General features: G+C 39.9%; 1 protein-coding gene across 2 annotated transcripts in view; it reads left to right on the top strand.

Annotated features, from left to right (window-relative positions):
• The first annotated feature begins 1,307 nt into the window (after positions 1-1,307).
• dlk2 (delta-like 2 homolog (Drosophila)) overlaps positions 1,308-17,859 on the top strand; it is a 45,966-nt gene continuing 29,414 nt past the window's right edge. The window contains exon 1 of one of the 2 annotated variants that reach the window (XM_051126848.1): positions 1,308-1,411. The gene's annotated coding sequence lies outside the window, so the exon portion shown is untranslated. Of the gene's footprint in view, positions 1,412-13,637; positions 13,719-17,859 lie in introns of those variants that run through there. The other variant, XM_051126849.1, reaches the window with a different exon arrangement.

Genomic DNA, 17,859 nt, shown 5'->3' with positions numbered 1-17,859 from the left:
TTTGAGTTGATTCAATGTAAATTTTTAATGCAGCTGGGTAACAAGCCCAGCTTTTAAGTTTAACAAACCAAACTTAGTTTAGTCAACTCAAATATCTAAGTTGTGACTTAGTACAACTAGGGTGATTACCTGACAAATAGGGCTGTTGCAGGACATAGATATGATTGAAACTATGCCGCAAAAAGAATAAATAAAAAGCTTTTAAAAAAGGCAAAAGAACGCATGGAAATTTTCCTTGTATGATCATTAAACACCAGTAGACTGGTGAAAATGCGGTACATTTTGTCAATATGCAACGTGCGGGACAAGGGGTGAAAATGCTGTGCGGTACAATGCAAATCGGGACAGGTGGTCATCCTAAGTACAACTTAACATTTCAAGTTGACTAAACTTATTTGACTGAACTTAAAATTTTAAGGCAGCAAGGTAACAAATTATTTTAAGTTGACTCAACAAATTTTTTTTTTTTTATTGTTGTTTGTTTGTTTTTTGTTTTTTACAGTGTAGGCAAATTAAGCTGTCATTTGTTAGGTAAATCCTAATTCACTGGTGAAATTTAGTTCACCCAAAAATGAAAATTTGGTCAGTAATTACTCGCCCTCATGTTGTTCCAAAGCCGTAAGAATTTCAATTATCTTCGGAACACAAATAAAGATATTTTTGATTAAATCTGAGAGCTTTCTGACTCTGCATAGACAGCATCGCAGCTGACACGTTCAAGGCCCAGAAAGGTAGTAAGGACATTGATAAAAATCAGTGGTTCAGCGTTAATTTTGTGAAGCTATGAGAATACTTTTTGTGTGCAAATAAAACAAAAATAATGACTTTATTCAACAATTTGGGCATGCATGTGGTGCTGCTGACGCAGGAGCTGGCCTTCTGAATTATTAACTCTAGCCTGGTTTTATCACTCCTTGATTTCATGCATCTCAGATCTAGAGCTCCACCTTCATCCACAGTGGCTGTCACTTAATAGTGTGTGAAATCAGAGATCGGATGGCCTATATATCTCCTTACACTTTCCCTTATGTGATGATAAAGTGTGTAAATCGCGAGTGCGTTCAGTGTGTTACTGTACCTACGACTATTATTGTTAAGCTCTAAGCGTTTTTATCATGCACTCTGAGATCTAATAATGTTTAGCTGGTCTTTATGTCACATCTGCATTATCATTTAATATCAGTGTGACGTTTGGAAGAGGATCACCCAACAGACAGGTGGCTCTGAGCATACAGTTGCACTCGAGGGCTGAGTGAATAAGCTGATATATTGCAGTAGGCAATAAACAGCCTCGGAGAGTTTGTGTTGCCGTCTTAGAAGAGTGTGATGGTGATCTGGAGGAAAAAGAAGAAAAAGGGGATTATTTGGGACTGTCGGTTTAAGGTTTTCCTCATTTTACACTTGAGCGCAGGTAAATGTTTTCGCTTTTTTGAGCTTGTGGCATTTAAACATAATTGAACGCTTTAAAGCAAGAGCAGACACGTGTGCTGGAGGGAAAGCAAAACTGTTTGGCATATGATGAGAAGAAAGTGAAGGGTTTCTTCATCGTGCACTTTCAAGAATGGTTTCATCAGATATTTTCATCATGATCAAATGCGACTAAACTTTACTAACTGTATGACTCACTGACAAAAAATTATTTTAATAAGCTAGAAAACATGAGGTCTAGGTAAACAATATGAACATGTGCAGAGCATTACGGTTCCCTTAACAAGCTTCACATTAATCAGTGAAAACAGGTCCAGATTGAGAAATTAAACCATGTGACATCAAAAAACAACCAATTAGAGTTCATTTTGCTTTGATGTGCTGTTTAATAGCAGGTTTATCTGGTATAGTTGATACAAAGGTTCAGACTTTGGCTGGTTAGCATGTTCTAGTTAGTAAGCCCTGACTTGTTTACTGCAATTACACTATTATGGGGGCTTAAAGCATCTTTCTTCTTTGTTTTTTCTTTTGAGACTGTATGTGTCAGCCAAGTGACCACCACTGAGATAAACAGAAATGCGAATGGATAGATGTATCCATGTGACATAAGACAACCCTTCTTTTCAACCTTTTTAATTTATTTATTAATTTATTTTATTTTATTTTTTGGTTAATATAGCATATGTGACCCTGGACCACAAAACCAGTCGTAACTAGCACAGGTATTTTTGTAGGAATAACCAACAATACATTGTATGAGTCAAAATGATTGATTTTTCATTTTTCTGTCATGCCAAAAATCATTAGGATATTAAGTAAAGATCATGTTCCATGACGATATTTTGTACATTTTCTACTGTAAATATATTAAAATGTAAGTTTTGATAAGTAATATGCATTGCTAAGAACTTCATTTGGACAACTTTAAAGTTGATTTTCTTAATATTTAGATTTTTTTTTTTTTTTTTTTTTTTTTTTTTTTTTGAGATTCCAGATTTTCAAATAGTTGTATCTTGGCCAAATATTGTCCTATCCTAACAAACCATACATCAATGGATAGCTTATTTATTCAGCTTTCTTAAATCTTAATTTCTAAAAATTGAACCTTTTGACCCTTATGTGGTCCATGGTGATATATTTGCATTTTCTTCATAAACCCACGTTTTCTTGGATTTCAAGTGGTGTCACAATATTCAGTAAAAGTTGATGAGAATAGCAGAATAGCAGCTCCCAAGTCTGAGATGAGGTGTCATATGCAAAATGGATATTAAAATTATATGTATAGGTTTTTTAATAGTTTGCAGAATTGTATAAGATCTTTCTGGTGCAGTATATAGAAACTCCATAAGATCCTCATGTTCAAGAATGAATAATGTAGTTGATCATCTTTTAGCACTGTGGTGGTAAAGATCAGATGTCAAATAGATGTAGGCTTATTGTACATGCGGTACTTAGTCAAAATGCTACGTGCCTTGCAGACACACAGGGTTTATTCATATTTGATAGTGACTCAAGACAGCCTTGACAGCCTTTCTTATTCACTCTTCAGTATCGTTTAGCCTAGGAGGGGAAGAGGACATCGGTCAATACACTTAAATGTTCACATGGCCAGGGAGGATTGGTCAGTGTCTCCTCATTGAATTGTTTCTGAAAGGATGCCATTGATCTTCTAAAGAGCACTCTTGATGATTATATTAAAAGTAATGTGCATGCTTTAGTCAGTCACACAACACTATCTTGGGAAAATGAGTTTTAAAAGTACTCATTCAAAATTGAAACCTCTGAAAATCTATAAAGCTGTGTCTTTTTCTCTATACAGATTTATTTAATGCTCTACTGAACCTCAGGTTGATATGGTGAAATTATTTATTAATCTGTTATGAACGGTCTAAGATTAGTACAGTCTGAGACACAGTGGTGCTAGAATGGTAGCACTGCCTAATGTCAACATTATCATACTCTCACATATTTGTTAGTTCAACTGTCGAAGTTCATGCACTGCATCATGCAACTGTTTGTCCTCTGAGATTCTAAGAGCTGGCTGGGGTGGAAAGGTCAAGTACATACTAATCATAAATCAAAAACACTAATGTTTCCAAGGAAAGAGCACTCAGGTTACAGAGTAGGCTGCTTTGCTTGTCACTCAACTGTATCCAAGTGCACATTATCACTCAAACCAGGAAATTAACCCTTAAATGCATGACTGTTTCGCCAATCATTATTACATATTCGGGTCTTTAGCGACCCGGACATATATATCCAGCACGGATGGATCTCTAACTTCTGCAATGGCAAAACAAACTCTCTTGATATTTTAAGAGCAATTACAGAAGAATAAAATAAAGCCAATTTTATTACATTTTGAAACTTTGAAGGGTTCAATTTGAGCTGATGATTTTACTATTGCTGTCATTGTCAGAGTGCACTTCCACAGTACATTCAGCATCTGGCTCCTATTCGCCATCTCAACCATATTCGCGAAACTATCGTTTTCACTGACTTCAAAATCAATAGTTTGATCGCTGAAAGCTTATTCACCACATTCACCATCAAATAACAGCACAACAACACTAAATCTTGTTTTATTGTTTATAATGAGTAGATTGAAAAGTGCTAAGAAAGCTGATGTCAAACTCAAAAAAATAAAGGAGGGAGAGGGTAGCAGATGACATCCAGGGTCGCTTAAGACCCGAGGTATGCCTTTTGTCTAACAGTGTAAAATTTGTATTCACAGCTTGCATATGCTCCTTGAAATTTTTTTGCACTGATCAGTTAGTCCAGAAGGTGGCAACAGTGGCTGGGGCCCAAAAATAAAAATTTTGTCATTAATTACTCACTCTCATGTTGTTCCAAACATGTAAGACCTTCATTCATCTTCATAACACAAATTAAGATATTTTTGACCCTGCATAGACAGCAACGCAACTGACACATTCAAGACCCAGAAAGGTCGTACAGACATCATTAAAATAGTCCATGTGACATCAGTGGTTCAACCATAATGCTCTGAAGCTACCAGAATACTTTATGCTGTCATGTAAGGGGGTTCCACACAACTTGAGCTTAAACAAGCACAGAGACACATATAATGTTCATAACATTCGGGTGATAAACTAGACAAAGATGTTTCTAGTGCACGTGTCGAGCACCTGTGTTCAGTATCACACAGTATCAACCGGAGTGTACTTTAAAAGTTTGTATGTTTGGCACTATGCATTCCCTAAGCATTTGTGTCAAAACTGATGTATACATTGGGCTAAAATGGGGAGGGTCTAAAAGAAATTCGAATACAAGTGGCTACACTTAAAACGCATTATAACTGCAGGTGGAAACAGTACTGTGTCTCGTCTGAAAATTTGTTATCAGGTCACCAAAAACACACCTTAAATGGGTCATTGGATGCCCATTTTCCACAAGTTGATATAATTCTTTAGGGTCTTAATGAAAAGTCTGTAATATACTTTGGTTAAAAATTCTCAGTGGTTGTGTAAAACAACACCTTTCTTACCTTGCCAAAATCAGCTCTGCAAAAATCATCCCATTCTGAGGGATCGTTCCTTTAAATGCAGATGAGCTCTGCTCGCGCCCCCCTCTCTTCTCTCTGCTTCTCTGAGAGATTGTTTACTTTAGCCGCTTCTTCTGTAGGTGATGCTGGATCATGAATGATTTGCGCAAACATAGACGCATTTAGGTAGATCGAGGGGCGCATTCCCTTCACAAACAAGCGTAATCCTCTGCATCTTCAGTGGCTCAGATGTCGGGAGTAAATGGCGATCGCTATGTACATTATTAGGGTACAACGGAGCTAAAGGTGCCCCGGGATAAAATACGGCTTTGATATTATTTTCCTCTAAACAACTAGATGGCAGAAAAATGTGGCGTAGCACTTTCCAAAACATGTGCTCTTCAAGATAGATGTACAAATTTAGCTGATGCTTGCTGTTATCACGGGCTGCAGCGCAAAGTTGATCCTGTGCTTACTTGATCTAATATTTGATGTTTTTAAAAATGTTGAAATGAGAATCGCTAAAATTCTTGAATATATCTTGAGACAAAGGTCTGCTTAATGATTTTTTAGTTTTGTTTAAGATAATTCAAGCAGCAGTTTTTAAATAACAAAAGAATATGTAAAAGTATGGTATTTGGGGTAAAAAGCGCAAAAGTGCTTGTTTTAAACAAGTATTAACTTTAAAAAAAACACTATTTCATCTTAAGTATTTGTATCAATATTGTGTGCCTTTTTTATTTTTCTGCAATCATACACTTTGGGCGCAGTGGAAAGCACATTTCTTCTTAAGGTGTGCCGTTAGCCCCATTGTACCCTACATCCAACAACAAATCACCTCAGTTGCTTTGGAGACATTCTTGTCTACTCCTGCTCCAGCGTTGAAACAATGGCGGACTGTTTACAGCTCACTCAGGGCGGGTTCAAGGTAAAACGGCAGTGTCAATCAACTATCATGGGAGCGGCCTGGGCCTGTGTGACGACACACAGCCAAGAATCTGAGAATGGCTTGATCTGAGAAAGAGATTAAAAAAAAAACACTCTGTGGATTTTTATTATAGAGTAGTTGTGTACACACACTGCCAAGACATTTCAGTTCAAACAATATGTAAAATGTGAAATTTGCATCCGATGACTTCTAATATAAGGTGGAAATAGGACCTAAACATTTTGTGATTGGGACACTAAAACCACATGTGGAGGTGGTCAAAAAGTGTAAACACTCATTTGTCCTGAATGCGTCATCTACATGTCACCCACTCACCTAAAGCATGTGAACATTCTGAGATGCATTGTGAGAAATGCTGCCTTCGCGCCATGTAATTACCATAATTCCAAAATGACAACACATGACATTCTGCTTGGAGCTGCCCATGTTCTCAGACTCAGAGGTAGCGCCAAAGTAGCGCCTAATGAATCTGGCGGCAGTCAGGTGGTGTAGCTTCACATGGTCCAAGTCATAGCTCTCAAAATATTCCCAACTGACAAGTTGTAATTAAGATTTCTGGAGCATGTGAGGGGTTTGGCATTGATAATGTTGCCACAGAAACATACAATTGATCATTTGCGAACAGCTTGATTGACAAGCAATCTGAACCAATCATAACACCGAATCCACCATTCTGTCTGACAAACAAATGAGAGTAGATTAACTTCGTTGGATTGTGTGTTGAAGTCTTTCCATAGTTTAAAATAAAATATGTTATATTTTTCGTGCTTTGAATAAAGAAGAGAAGCCAATCAGTTCAGGTGTCATTGATCTAATAAGACAATACTACGGTGGCAGAGAGAGCTCAACGCGCTGCAACTTAAGAAAACACATGCAAACAGAAAAAAACGACAACAAATTAAGAAAACATCTTCATCAGTTTGACAACACAGGCGCCGCAAATCCTCACAACGCAAACACAAATACGGAAACGTGCTGCAAACACACAAACGCGCTGCAAACACACAAACGCGCTGCAAATAGCACGGACCACAAAGGAAATATTTCAGGGGGACCTCAAAAAGTGACGAACCCAGATGGGACCTGACTTTTGACCTGATTTTAACCATTAATGAAGCATTGCAGAATTTTTTCATGAACTTTAAACGTTATATTTATTTGCATATATTTATTTATTTATATATGTATTTGCAATTAAGTTAATAACATTTCACAGTTAAGTGTGTAATTCGTCAGATTAGTCTAATAATATCCAAAAGACCATTGAATCATATGATCAGGATGTTAAAATAAACAAAAAACGCACCTTTTAGTTCACCGACAATACCTCTACTCTGACCAAAAGCCACTGAACAAATAATCAGGTCCCAGCTGGGTTCGTCACTTTTTGAGGTCCCCTTGAAACATTTCCGTTGTGGTCCGTGCTATTGCAGCGTGTTTGCAGCGCGTTTCTGTGTTTGGTTGTGTTGTAAGAATTTGTATTCCGCATTTGTGTTTGCGTTGCTAGGATTTGCAGCGCCTGTGTTGTCAAACTGATGAAGATGTTTTCTTAATTTGTTGTCGTTTTTTCTATTTGCATGTGTTTTCTTAAGTTGCAGTGCGTTGAGCTCTCTTGGCCACCGTACAATACACTGATCTGAGCTACAAAACAGTATTTATTGTTTATATAAATTTCTTAAAAAATGACAACATTTTAAAGCCAAGACCTTGTTTCATACCAGAAGTAACCTGCTCTGTCTCGTCTGCCAGCATGTTGTCAGTTTTCTCTTTGTGCCACAATGTATTTTTCACTGCGTTAGAGCATGATGTGTAGTATGAGAGCGGCATTGTTTGCCGGACATAGCAACAGTAACTAAGGAGGGTGGGTTTTTGCAAATTCAATTCAGCTCCAAGTAGAACATCACGTGTTGTTATCTCAGAATTACAGTAATTACGACATAGAGGCAGCAATGCCCACCAAAACAAGCACATCAAACTTTGTTGCACACAATAACACATGGATTATGAATGAAATTGCAGCTGCCTCCCTCTATTCTTCTCATTCACTCCCTTTCCTACTTGCTTGTAAGCAGAGCATGAGTTCATTCAGTAGTATTTGCACACCACACTTGGTGCTCCCACAAAAGTGATGTACAATGTGATGAAATAAGAGGGGAGTGTTTCAATGACTCTCAGAAATGGTACCGAGGTGCTTCTCCAGCCACCTGGCACTAAATGCATGTCTGTTTATGCTGGGATAAACTTTAAATACGTCTCAAGTAATCACATGAGGCGTATTTAAAATGCATGTTAACTGCTGGTGGAAACTCTAATGCTTTTAGGCTGACCACTTGTGATCCAATCACTAAATACACATCTTAATACCAGGTGTGAACAGGTTCTATGTTTATCTTGCTCTTTATTTACCAATGGTTAACTTTTAGGAGAGCATCACGCTAAACTACAATGTGTTGCATGTTTGGAGGCCATTTGAATTCAGCACAAGCAGCATGAAAGGGCTGGGCTCATACATAACAGAACACAAAAAAGGGTGTGTGTATTCTTGTCATCCATGGACTTCAAGGTTTCAAATGCCCACTGGCCTTTGTTTTCTTCTCTAGCTTCAGCTGCTCAGGGGTCAAGGCTGCCGCTGGTGTGGAATGCGTGTTGTTCTTTGTGCAGGCCTTGCATCTCCATTCTCATCCCAGCATAAACAGGCATGCATTTAGTGCCAGGTGGTTGGAGAAGCACCTCAGTACCATTTCTGAGAGTCATTCAATACTAAAGCCATCAAGGTCTTAGCCTCCTGATGGATCACTCTCAACCGTGCATTGTGTACAGATTACTAGCAGTTAGAGAAGAAGGCATCCCACAGCTGCACTACACGTCTAAATGTGCAACCTCTCAACCCCTCAACCGCCAGCTATTTCAGAGTCACCACCCATCCTGGTCAAAATTAGCCCAGGCCACCCCTCTTTCCAGACCACACAATCTTACCTCTCAGCCACCGGTTAATGTACTATAACAATGAGCTCCAAGATTAGCTTGCAACAATGGGGCCACGTCCCTTGGGCCATGGTCCAATCACGATGCAGACATGGGAAGAAGTAGTCTGACCGTGGCACAATAAGTGCACCAATCCCCATTCAGAAATGAGTGACAGGAGCGGAGCATCTCAACAATGGAATGATAATTCTCACCGCAAACGTGTTGCACAGTGAAGAAAGGGTGCTAATGATCTGTGCAGGATCTTCTTACAAAACAAATATCTTTAAAGTGCAAAGGAAAACTTTAAACCTTTTCTTGCTTTAGCACAGGGTTATGTAATTCTGCTCTTTTAGGGCTACCCTCCTACTTTTTCAACACCTGCCTGGAAGTTTCTAGTCATCCTGATGACCTTGATTAGACTGGCTCAGGTGTGTTTGAATAGGGTTAGAGCTAAAGTCTGCTGGATATAGCCCTCCAGGAGTAGAACTGGACAGGATCTGAACTTCCAAGATCCAGGACAGTTTATGTCAGAGGTCTTCGATCCTGCTCCTGCAGGGCCAGTGTCCTGCAAAGTTTAGCTCCAACCCTAATCAAACACACCTGAACCAGCCTGAACAAGACCTGAACAAGGTCTACAACTCTTCCCTTTCCACCTAATGCTGGTGGAATGTACCTTGATTAATATCAAACCATGTTCATTCACTTAGGCCAGAGGAGAACTGGTCCCCCAAATAAGAGTGGTTTTTCCAACGTTTTTCACTTTATTTCTGTCATCTGTTGGAATTTGGGTTCCTTGTCATTGTTGCCTTCTGGCTTGCCTAGTTGGGGTTTTAAAGATCATTAATTATAACATCTGGAACATGTCATTTTTGGGGCGACTAAAAAAGATCTGTTTTGGTGTGTGTCACTTTATACGTTTTCAGAAGAGGGCATAGTGTATACATCTCTGGTGTTCAGCCATACATATGGGAAGCCAAACAGCACGATTATACAGAGCTCGCACCACACTGACCTGACTATTGAATGTCAGCTTTGTATGGTACTGTCAAGCAGACAAAAACATGAACATGATGAACAAGATGAATGGCTTTGCATGGTTAAATGACATACTGCTGTTATCACTTAGGGTGTACTCACTTTTGTTGCCAGCTATTTTGACAATAATGGCTGTATGTTGAGTTATTTTCAGGGGACAGTAAATATACACTTCTATACTCTAAAATATATCCAAGTTTCATTTCTATAGTATTGTCCCTTGAGAAGATATACTAAAATGATTGCTGAAATGTGAGGTGTGTACTTACTTTTGTGAGATACTGTATGTGATGCTATAAAAAACGTAAGTGTGATGTAATGATTGACAGCTGAGACTGACAGCTTCTCTGAGCGAACTGAGGAGCAAACTGACTTTTTCGGGATCTTCAGAAGGAGATTGGAGTTGTATTTACCATATTTTATCACAACTCCACTTTACTCTCTACTGCGCAGACTCTGGTTCATGTCCGTATGTCCATGCCCTATTGGGACATTGGCGGCTTCACTTTTCTTCAAAAGAAAAGAGTGAAAGTGCGTCATCTTTTTTTACAATTTATAAGAAAAACACAGACGTGGCACATTCAGACGGGATTAAATTCGCAAAGTACGTCTGTAAAACACAAATTCTTCTAACGACCCCCTGTAAAACTAGTCCCATTCGAATAGGGCTATTGTTGATGTTACAGCTGCTTGAGCGCAGAGAAAGTGGACAACAGCGTACAACCAAAGACAACTCGCTGAAGGTGGAAACTATGGCAATGCAGGACTGTCAGTCATCAGCCGTGGGTGGGGCCTAAACAATGTGACATCACACTGCTTTGTGAATGAAAACCACATGCCTAATGAGACTGATTTGGTTTAATGGAGATAAATAAAATATAAGGAGTGGGTGGATTTTTATCATTGCAAGATGGTTGTGTTCACACACTGCCAACACACAGTTATGTCCAAAACACCATGTAAAAGTGCCCTTTTAAGATATTTAACTTTCAGCATTTTTTGTGTATTTTTGTGGGCTTTTATGCCTTTAATGGATAGGACAGTTGAGGGGCAGACAGGAAAGCATTGGGTGAACAGAGGGGAGCAGGAGCAGCAAAGGACCTCAAGACGGGAATCAAACTTGGGTCGCCACAAGCAAAGTTGCGCCATATGTCGCCGAACTAACCACGAGGCTATCGGCACACCGATAGCTTTCAGAAATGTATCGATATAACCACACTGATGGACACCATCAGATGAGAACAAAAGTGGAAATTAATAAAGCTGGATGATGAAGCTGTCATCTTCTTGTAGAACTGCTTAAAAGCTAAATCACATCTTGCAATATCAACTGAATAACTACATTGTAGCCTTTTGTAGAAATATTTACAGCTGAATTGACATTCAAAGTGATGAACTTCACTCTGTTGTTGATCTGAACTGACCTGAGCTAAATACACTGTTGACACTGTTGACACTGTTGTCGTTTAGAGCTGCTTTACAGCACAGTCTGAATTGTTGAAGACTGACAGGGAAAAGGAAGAAACTGTTGAATATTTTTTTTTTGTTTTCTTTGCGCACAAAGAGTATTCTCATAGCTTCATAATATTACGGTTGAACCACTGATGTGACATGGAATTACTGTCTAATGCCCAATTGTCCAATGTCCAATGTCCTTACTACGCCGTGTCAGTTGCGTTACTTTTTATGCAGGGTCAGAAAGCTCTCGGATTTCATCAAAAATATCTTAATTTGTGTTCCGAAGATGAATGGAGGTCTTGCGAGTTTGGAACATCATGGTGAGTAATTCATGACAGAATTTACATTTTTTGGTGAAGTAACACTTTAAAGGGGTCATTGGATGCAAACTTCACTTTTACATGTTGTTTGAACATTAATGTGCGTTGGCAGTGTATGTACACATCTACCTTATAATTAAAAAAATCCATGCAGTGGTTTTTAATTAATCTGTAAAAATAATATCCCCTTTTTCAAATCGAGCCATTCTCAGATGCCTGTAAGTGTGCCGTTACAACAACAGAGGCCGCTCCCACACATGAGTGTCTTACCTCAGATCAGCTGTAACAGTCCAACCTCCATATTTTGATGCCGGAGCAGGGATGTAAGTTAGACAAGAATATCTCTGAATGAGCAATTGAGGTGTTGTGTTGCTGGATGTAATAATGAACATAATGGTCGTCATTTACTCCCGACATCTGAGCCGCTGAAGATGCAGTGGATTAAGTTTGTCTGTGAAGGGGAATGTGCCTCCTGATCTACATATATCCATCTATGTTCGCCCTAATCATTCGTGATCCAGTTTCACTTACAGAAGAAGTGAGTATAAGGGTTCTTTTTATGAATCTTTGAGATCACCTTTCCTAATAAAGTGCTAGTTAGCAAGTTTAGCGGCTAAAGTAAACAGGCTTGTCACTTCTCAAAGAGAAGAGGGGGCGGGGCGAGCAGAGCTCATTAACATTTAAAGCAACCTTGACCAGAACAGGATGATTTTTGCAGAGCTGATTTTAAACAAAGCATGTTATAGACTTTTCATTAAGACCCTAAAGAATCATATCAACTTGTGGAAAATGGGCATCCGATGACCCCTTTAAGTCTTTTGGTTGCATTTTGTTTTAAAATATGTGCACTTACAGTGTACTTCACTAAGAAAATACAGAGTAAAATCAGTTAACTACATGAAATTAACGTATCTATCTTACGATTAGGTTTAGGGTTAGTATCTACTTTATACACAGTAATTGTAATTACTATAGTTGAATTCATATGTAAATGCAAAACCTAACCCGGCTAGAATGTAGTGCTACTATTTTCTTTTCTGACTACTTCTGTACCTGGGTGTTGTGGGTCAGCTGGGTGTAGGTCCAGCTGCTCTAACAGACTGTGTCAGGTTTCACCCAATCTAGCTTTAGTGCTTCCACTTATCAAGAAGAGCTTACAAAAGGACCAGGGCTCAGCGTGCAGTCAGATGTCAAGCGGATTAGAAGGGCTCTGAGACCTTGGGTCTTCATAATAAAAAAGGATCCTGGATGTCAAGACCAGAGAACCTCTCACTGTGGACTGCCCTTTCCTCACAAAGAAGCCTTTCGAGTTTAAAATGAATTGCCAAGCTCGCTCTCATTTCATAAATTGAGTCTTTGAACACTTTACCTTGGAAATACCTTCCAGCGCCAATGGACTCTAGAAGATTAAACTGGACTCTGGATGGTGTATGACAACTACAGCACCCCTACACAGGAAAATCAATTTTTCAACATTAAGTTGAAGGATGACAAGATGTGCTCAGTAGAGGAAAAAAGTTCTCTACATCTACAATAGGGATTAAAGACCTTATCTTTCAAATTCTCATGTAACTCTCAGAGCAAAAATAGCCCTCTAGGTTGCCTAAGTGGAGCGGAGGCTATCTTATCAAGGGGTTCATTTAACACCGCTTCAATCCGACGACGGGACAACGTGCTTGGTGACAGAGTACGAGCGTGTGCCTGCCTTAAGTGAAGTCCTCAGGGGTGTGAGCAGCCCCATGAGTCAGAGCTGTAGGGCAGGGTGAGAGGCTGTGAAGTGCGTGGACGCGTGCGCCTCCTTGTTCTCCATCCGAGAGGGAGGTTTAGGGTGAAGGGAAGGTCAAGCAGCCCCTTCATCAATGCTGTCTGCAACTTAGACACATGCCGAAATAACTTCAAAGACAGACGCCCAGCATACACTAGCTGAGGACAGGGGGACACGTCTCATAGGCAGAAAACACCACAGTAAGATCAACACAGAGAGCCGCTCAGTGGATCTTGACTCAACCTGATATTCACACAGGAAGGAGCAACAGGCTCAGGCTTTAAGAGGAGGGTAGGTTTTCAAATGATTTTTTTTATTACACTAACGCCCTGAAGATAGCATATATAATTGCTCTTTTTCTAATGTTAGCTTGAAATTCTTATTTTGTTCACATGTAGCCTTGTATAGCATTTCAGGTTCACATTTGCAGGCGGATATATTACTAGTCTCTATGGTGTGTGAAACATCACTGGGTTGTAAATGGAGTTCATAAATACCATCACTTCCTAATAAAACTCTGACTTCATAATCTACTTTCGCTGGCACTCACTGAGCTGTCTAGCATAAGAGCACATGGACAGAGTAGTACGAGCAAGCCTGAGGTAGATTATTCTAGATAGACAGATAGATCGATAGCAACACATTCTTGCTTCATGGACTAAAACTGCCATTTGAATCATGCCATATGCGAGCACTAAACCCCATATGTTGTAAACGATGGGAAGGAAGCTCCAGCAGGCGATCTATTGCACTAGTTAATCTCACTCTACTGTCTACATACAGAAGGCATCTTCTCTCAGTTGCTATAGAAACAGTGACCACCACGGACACACGAACCCACTTTGCTTGTGATAGATGCTGTGTTAAAGGGATGAGTTGTATTTAAAGCCCATCTAACGTGGTCCTTTGAAGATGCTTTTATCCTCCACTTCATGCTGGTATATTAAAGTGGATCCAATGTTCATACGAACAGCACAGATATCAAAGGTGCAGCATTAACATTGGCTGAGTGCGTGAGTCCACTTTCTCGGAAGGATAAATATACATATCATTCAAGCTGCCCTGCTTTAAGCTCTGACTGTTAAACACCCACTTAGCTTCTATTCATGCCTTCGTAGCGTATGAGTCAGAGGATGAGATTCAGTACAGTTGTTTGTTGGCGCAAACACGGTTAAATACAGTTTTTCTAGGGCACATTGTTTTAGTTCCAAAAAAACTGGTGTTTTGTGTAATGATGCATTGGTAATGGTTTGAATTGTGTGATGTAGTACTTTTATTACGGTGAATTAGTTCACTAGAAAATGCTAGAATTGAGCAATTGTTTTTTATGGTGTTTGTTCTTTTGCAAAACAAAAACAAAAACTGTGACTATCAGAGTTCCTATCTAAGTAGTGCTAGGATTACTCTGGAAAAGCTAGAAAAAAAAGAGGAAGCGGTAGCATGTTTCTTGTAAATGGAAGTTTTACAGTAAGGTGATAACATGACATATGATGTGGACAATTCAGAACAACGAAAGCACAAATCAGGAGGGGCAGATGGGGAAATATTTTAGGAAATAATTGGCATGAAGAGTCCTGAAAGCTTGAACTATGATTCAGTTCTACTGTGTAAATCCATATTTAGAAATTAACATGGTAAAAGCAAAAAAAAAAAAAAAGATAAAAAAAAAAGACTATCCACACAAGTGTCACAACACTTGTGAGAAAGAAGGCACAACACGACGATGAAATGCAATGAAAAGTTTAATGTAATCCACACAGGTAAATCCACAAAGAGGAAGACGGGAACACACGTATTCATTGACGAGACCGGACGCAAAGCATAGAACATAGAAACAACTTCTAAAGGGTGGCTAATGACAGACAGACAGATGCTCGTGATTAACTAATAATGACAATAACAAGGACAGGAACAGGAACAACCATATATGGACACATGAAGGAAAAACCAATACAAATAGTCCAGGGGTGTGACAGTACTCCCCCCTCCCAGAAGGCGCGACCTCACACCGTAGAGAAAAAAAAAAAAAAAAAAAACATGGATGGATGGAGGGGACTTGGTGGAGGTGGATAAAGGAATGGACGTACAATGGCAACAGGAAGTCAGTGTAGGAGGAGGCTCTGGCGAAGGACGGACTCCCGGGAGGAGGACAACAAACAAAGTCCAGGGTGGTGACGACGGAGGGAGGAGCCAAGGAGGAGACAGAAGAGTCCAGAGTGGATCAGAAGGAGGGACAACGGAGCCGGTGGGACGGAGCGACGAGGCACAGTCAGAGGAGTGGAGTCCTGAGGCGATGGCAGGTCGACGACTGACCAAGGCGGAGCCAGAGGGACGAGGGAGCCCGGTGTAGCTGGTTGGCTGATGGGCGATGTTGGAGAAGAGGGAGCCGGGGCAAAGGCCCGAGGCAGAGTCCAGGACTCGGAGACTGGAGGCGGAGATGAGGGATCCTCCAGCCACAGCGCCAATGGCAGACCCGTGGTGAGCCTACCACACAGATGGTGGGCTGAGGGTGAGCAGAGGGGCTGTCAGGAGACAGAGGTGGCTTGGCTGAGGCAGGGATGAGTGGATAAGGCAAGAGAGGGAGGATTGGTGGGAAATCCAGACAGGCGGACAAATCAGGGCAGACAGAAGGTTCAGGATCAACTGACAGTTCTGATGATGGTGGGGTAAAAGGGGGCATGTCTGCATATATGTACTCATTGAAATCGATCAAGTCCTGTTAAAAATACCACAGTCCGAGATTTAGTTTCCGCTCACCCTCAGCAATAGTGCAGTGAGCGGGGCTTTCCTCAGCACCCTCACGCTCCCTGTAACTTCCACCGCCGCGTGCGATGTAGCCAGCTCTCGCACCTGGTCGGACGTATTGGCCTCTGGCTCCTGGGCGATCCTTGGCACTGTCGCTCCTTTTGGCGATGGTTTGTCGTTCGCACTGGGCTCTGGCTCTCCATCGATGGTTGGCTCGGGCTCATGCTCCACGAATCGGGGTGATGGTTGGCTGGGCTCTGGGTCAAGAGTGGGGCTGGTGTCATGATCCGCCAAGTCCACAGTCAATATGCTGCTTTCCAGTGTTGGGGAGTAACTAGTTACATGTAACGGAATTACGTAATTTAATTACAAAATAAATGTAACTGTAATTAGTTACAGTTACTGAGAAAAAATGTGTAATTAAATTACAGTTACTTTTGAAAAATGCCAGTGATTACAAAGGGGATTACATCTGAATTTTTTCACACACCAACCCCCACTTACAGATTTAATTGTTTCATAAATTGCATTGGCTGCTCTAAAATGAGACACAAATGTTTCAGGACACAGAATAGGACACATGCTTATTTCATAACTGTTTTATTTCCTATTTGGGTTTATGCATAAACTTTATTTTTTAAGATTGTTTTTTCCAAGGCATTGTTAGATGCTAGTGTTTTCTCTCATAACTATGCAAACATTTGATTTTAAACCCAGTATCATAGCTATTAAACTATTTATTGTTATGATTTCAAATCTGTATTTAACCCTGCAGTGATCTCAAAGTAAATAAGAGCTGTTAAGTCTGAATTTGGGGCGTTGGTGCCAATAGCCTCGTGGTTAGTGTGCCGACATATAACACAACTGCGCTCACGGTGACCTGAGTTCGATTCCCATCTTGAGTCCCTTTGCCGATCCCGCTCCCCTCTCTCCTCCCAGCTCTTTCCTGTCATCTCTCTACAATCCTATCCACAATAAAAGGCATAAAAATCCCCAACAAATAAGTAAAAAAAAAAAAAAAGTCTGAATTTGTGGTGGCTGTGCTTTAAATTAAATGATTACACGGCTCCGTGGAATGCTTGATTCTGATTGGTCAGTCATGACATTCCAAGGTATGTTATTCCCCGATAACAACTGGTAAAAACTAATAACTCAGACTCATTCGGGGCAACTTAAATCAGTGCTATATGCTTGATAGTTTTACTTGGCAGAAGCTTTGCATTTGGTTAGCTAATGAAATATTAAAACTTAATTCAATATTATGTAGACAATTTCCTAATTCTGTCATCATGGTATCGTGGACTCGCTATTTTGTTTCATACAAACGCAGCTGCTGCCATTTTTTTTTTTGTACACTGTAATGGATTATAAGATAACTAACAAACTAGTACTACTACTTAATTATTTATGTGGTGAAACGTTGTGTAAGAAAAGTGGTATGACTGCACTGTATCCCTAAAATGTCTAGTTTGAACTTGCCGTTTGCTAGAAACTGATTTCTTCATGGAAGCTTCAAATATTTCAACTCAGATCAGTGTTTCATGTCTAATTATTTTGACACGAAATATCTAAATAATCTATCAAGCAGCGGTGTAATAAGTGGGATAATGTACATCCAGCCAGTTATCGCAAAATAAAGATGTATATTATCCCTTACTTATCATAATCAAAATGGACTTAATCAAAA

Source organism: Labeo rohita, chromosome 13, assembly GCF_022985175.1.
Source record: "Labeo rohita strain BAU-BD-2019 chromosome 13, IGBB_LRoh.1.0, whole genome shotgun sequence".
Classification (NCBI taxonomy): Eukaryota; Metazoa; Chordata; class Actinopteri; order Cypriniformes; family Cyprinidae; genus Labeo; species Labeo rohita.
This window is presented reverse-complemented; position numbering and strand designations above follow the sequence as displayed.